General features: G+C 51.1%; 1 long non-coding RNA gene across 1 annotated transcript; it reads right to left on the bottom strand.

Moving 5' to 3' along the window:
- Positions 1–635: 635 nt before the first annotated feature.
- Positions 636–1,197, bottom strand: LOC122411217 (uncharacterized). Its single transcript, XR_006261119.1, has 3 exons — positions 1,128–1,197; positions 946–1,004; positions 636–872 (listed from the first exon to the last, which is right to left on the bottom strand). It is a non-coding gene; the product is annotated as an uncharacterized lncRNA (long non-coding RNA).
- Positions 1,198–4,606: the final 3,409 nt, after the last annotated feature.

The following is a 4,606-nucleotide window of genomic DNA, read 5'->3' as shown; positions in this document are numbered from 1 at the left end:
ATGCGACCGCTCATAATACAGAATGTATAACGTGTGCCGGACTGAGCCTACTGTATCCATAACCGTCTGTGTACCGTCAAACACCGGTCTTTCGCGTCGCCCCAAAGTCAAAAACTCGAAAACCACGATAGCTAACCCCTCGCGAGCCAAATAATTCTGGTATATAGCAATTTCGCGCATACCGCAGCCAGCGGGCTGTATAACAACATTTGCGCTTCTCGTGAGCTCAAGCGCCGCCTCTTTTTGAAGCGACCCGTTAATCTGTCGTATACGCTGCCATCTAGAATGCAGAGCCCCCGAGCGTATCTCACCCCTTTCCGCGTACGCGCGTGCTGTTACTAACGAGCGCGGTAGACACAGATTGTCGGTATTTCGAATCGTTAAAATTGATTTTTTAGCAACGCCCTCGTGTGTCAAACCTTTTCGCCCCCTACCCTCCAAACCTTTAACGATACATACTTTTATATGGAAAGAATCATTAATATCCAGAGACGCTGCACTTTGAGCTATATTTGTTATTAATTGCCAGATATCTACAAATGTATAGGCGCGGACAGGACGGAATGAAAGCCACACGGGGCCGTGCGCTAAGCAGCTCGCGGAGAACGAGATCCCCGCGTAGTCACCACCCTCACAGTGACTCGTGAGATGCGTCAGAAGATCGCGGAATGCTCCTTCAAGCCATGTTGTCACGTTTGTGCCAGCGTGAGGCTGGCGGATACGCAATGTTATCTCCCGACCACGTAGTTGAAAACGTTTGAAATAACGGGCTGTATCGTGCATGATGATGATCCGCCCTCCCGGGGGTTGCACATCCCCGAAAGCCTCGTTCCCCTGTGTATTGCGTGTTCTTCCCCCGCCCGTTTGTATATCTGTAATCAAATAAAGGCGTGAGTTATAGAGTAGAGATCGCCGATAAAAAGGCATATTGTAACTTTAGTGTACCTCGTACTAATCGCGGTACGCCTATAACGAGATAGCTGACGAGTCAGCTGACGAGTACCCTGTGGTAAATATAATAAAGCCTTTTTAAACATATCCTGTATATACCGCAAGGGCTAGAGATAAAGAGAGAGAAAGCGCGCGAGTGAGGGAGAAAGAGAGAGAAGACGTTATTATTTCTTTACCTGAATCACACTCCATCAGCTCTTGAAACCATAGGCCGAAGCATCTAGCTTCTAATCGCTCCTCGTTTAGACGTTCCCCCTCCTCCTCCTCCTCCTGTCGAGCATCCATCGGATACACCCCCAGCTGATTCTCGGGCTATACGAGGTCATCTTCCTGCTGACGATGGTGGTGATACGATGGACCCGCTATCGCTCCGTCGTCATCGTTTGCTCTGGCTTGCCGGTACACAGCTGTTTGGGTTATTTCATAATTTCTGTTTATTAACGCGGTTTATTTTTATTTTATTATCATTGTACGACTATGCTTACCCAGTATATCAGACCGATCGCTAAACATCAAGGAGGGGTTGAGAATAGTCGACGCCTCGTCGTCATCAGACTCGGGTTGCAGCGGTATCGGTTCGGCCGATGCTGCCGAGGTGCTCGCCCTAGGCTCTTCCTCAGCCCTCTCCTCATACTGCGGTTCTGAAAAAAAATACCGCCCCAGTAGTTTTTATGTCTAAAAACGAAAATCGAGGATAATAACGTCAAAACAGAGCTGAATACGCACGGTAGAGGGCGGTTTGATGCTCTGCTTCCTCCACAGCTCTCGTCGCCTCAGCGAGAGCCTCTTCTTCTTCTTCGTCGCTCACCGCGTCGTAAAACTGCCGATGGCCTATGGTGAAATCCTGCGGTATCGGCTCGGCCGGGGCTGCCGAGGTGCTCGCTCTAGGCTCTTCCCCTACCCCCTCCTCATGCAGCGGTTCTGAAAAAATACCACCCCCAGTAGTTTTTATGTCTAAAAACGAAAATCGGGGGTAATAACGCCAAAACAGAGTTGAATACGCACGGTAGAGGACGGCTTGACGCTCTAGATCCGTTTCCTCCGCAGCTCTCGTCGCCTCAGCAAGAGCCTCTTCTTCGTCACTCCCCGCATCGTAAAACTGCCGATAGCCTATGGTAAAAATAACTGCTGTATTGCTAACCGCCAACAACAGTGATTTATCGAGCTAATGGTACTTACATCTGATTTCATCGACAAGGCCTCTTACGCGGGGAGCTTCTAAAACACCGCGGCGCTGTAACTCCTCATACACAACACCCAGCACTCGTTGACCACTTAATATGCCTCTGTTATAGGCCACCACTAGAGCGCGTAAAGGGGCCCACCAGATCACGTATTTAAGTCTGTTCACGAGTCGATCACCCGATAAACGCAGCAGCTCGTAACACCATAGATCATTACACCGACGTCTCAGCTGAGCGCTATGCGGTTTTGTTAGACGTAAAAGACCCAAAATACAAGAACGCACTGATTCATCCGACATTGTAAGGGGTAATCGTTAAATACCGCTCTATATGACGGTTGAATCGCTACTGACATATCTCGAGCGAGAAGATAGGTGTGAATCATAATTAAAATGCTAGCGATATTTTTTTTTTTCAAGACGGCAAAGGAGCAGTCGCTGAAGTTTTACAGTACTCTGCATGGTCCCCGGTGTTTGCGTGAAAAAGCACGCGCACGAGTGAGACAGCTTTGTTTATGCCTGTGCAAGCATATTTCCGAGCATATTGCTCCATCTCCTGTATAGCATCTTCTCCCGAAGACCGAGCTGTGTCTTTAGCCCCCGGAGATACGTCCTTCATGAGTGAATCGGTTGAATCCGCAAAAATAGCATATAATAAAGAATATATATCGGTGGGGTTTGTTTAGAGGTATCAAGAGGCTGCAGCCGTATGCGTCGTTTTGACAGCTCTGTATAAAGCATCGCGTCTCACGGGAGAGCGAGAGAGAGGTTTGCTCGCTAAAGGATCAGTGTGATGAGAGCGAGCGAGACGGTATATGGTATCACTGCTGCAGCTTTGAAGCACTGTGCCTCTACATCTAGCGAAAGAGCGAGTGAGAGAATGCACGGTGTCGCGAGTGTGAGCGAGAGGGCATATGCTGTTGCTGCTGCTCTCGCGCTCGTGCGCTTCACAAGAGAGAGAGTGAGCGAGAAAATGTATCATGTCTCCAGGTGTGGGCGAGAGGCTGTGCTCTATCCTCGTTACAGCTCTGGAGCGCTCGGCCGATGCACGTGCAATTCTGATGACGCTGCACGACGGCGTCGCGAGAGCGCAGGGCCTCGCATCTCATGAGAGAGCGAGCGAGAGGCTTTATCACGACACGGGTGCGAGCGAGATAGCATACACTATCATTGCCACGACTCTCAAATGCTCGAGTATTGTGCCTCACGAGAGAGAAAGAGGATGTATCATGACGTTGGAGCGAGCGAGACGGTATATGCCATCGTTGCTGGCTGTTGCTTAAAGAACCAGCGCAATGCTATGACTTAAGGTCAATGCTACGATGACGTACTCCCCCGCCTGCTTAGAGGCTGTGCCCGGTGAGCGCGAGGTACCGCATCTCAAGAGAGAGCGAGCGAGAGCGTATACGTTGACGCGTATGCTAGCACGAGAGCGAGCAAGAGGGTGTGCGCCGTCGAGGTTGCAGCCACGTGCAGTTTTGATGAAGCAGCGAATACCTCAAGCTCTCGCGAGGCATCGCGCCTCGCGAGCGGCTTATCTAAGCGTGAGAGTGAGCGAGAGGGCATGTGTGAATCCTTTGCCCCATATACGAGGATGACTGCATCGGGCCGAGGTGTCGGCTGTTTTTACGGCCCTTCCTGTCCTTCTTTTACCCCCGCAATGATGTGCTCATCATAAGCACGTATTTGCATAAACGTCTTAGCCTTCTTTGCCCGTCAGTCTTCAATCGAGTCGCGCGCGAGTATCTCGTCCCGGTCACTCTCTCATATTCTGTCCGTCTACAAGTTTTTTCTTTTTTTTTTCCTCAAAATGTATCCGCGCTACCGCTATTATGAGTTTCTGGCTCGCTCATTTACGTGCCGCGTCATACGGTTGTTGAGCGTTGCGTACCTGTACATCCGTACCGACGCTCTGGAGCAATTGTATCTCCACGTGGTAAATTTAATGTATAGTGAGTTTATAGACGGGAGGTTGGGCCGGCCCATCCAAAGCGAGGAGGCAACGCCGGGTGTGAACTGTGTGGTGGTGCTGCGGGGCTCGCGTATTGCTTACCGTGGGGAAATAGTGTACTGCGATAGCGGTGATTTTGTCGAGGTGTATCTGGTGGACCACGGTGACAGTGAGTTTTTCGATTTAAACTGTCTCTACCACCCCTCACCGGTGTTAGAGGCGATACCGGCGCTCGTGATAGAGTGCTCCCTCCACAGCCTCGCCTACTTAGAGGCTTTTCACCATCCCATCCATGAGATGGAAGCGCTGTGCGAGGGGCCTCTTACGGCTACGGTCATGAGCCCTCCTGCACGTCACCCCCTGAGCATCCAGCTGTTTGCCGAGGACGGCCGGGATCTCGGGAGTGTTCTCGTGAACGAACTGCGGGCCGCCTATCCCGATTACGACGAAGGGGTTGAAGACGGGCTCCTCGGCGTTGCTGCCGCCCCGGACGACCCGGAAGAGTAGAGTGTGTGTGTGTG

This window comes from Venturia canescens, chromosome 5 (assembly GCF_019457755.1).
Source record: "Venturia canescens isolate UGA chromosome 5, ASM1945775v1, whole genome shotgun sequence".
NCBI classification, from domain to species: domain Eukaryota; kingdom Metazoa; phylum Arthropoda; class Insecta; order Hymenoptera; family Ichneumonidae; genus Venturia; species Venturia canescens.
Note: the sequence above shows the minus strand (reverse complement) of the source record. Positions and strands in the feature narration are given on the sequence as shown.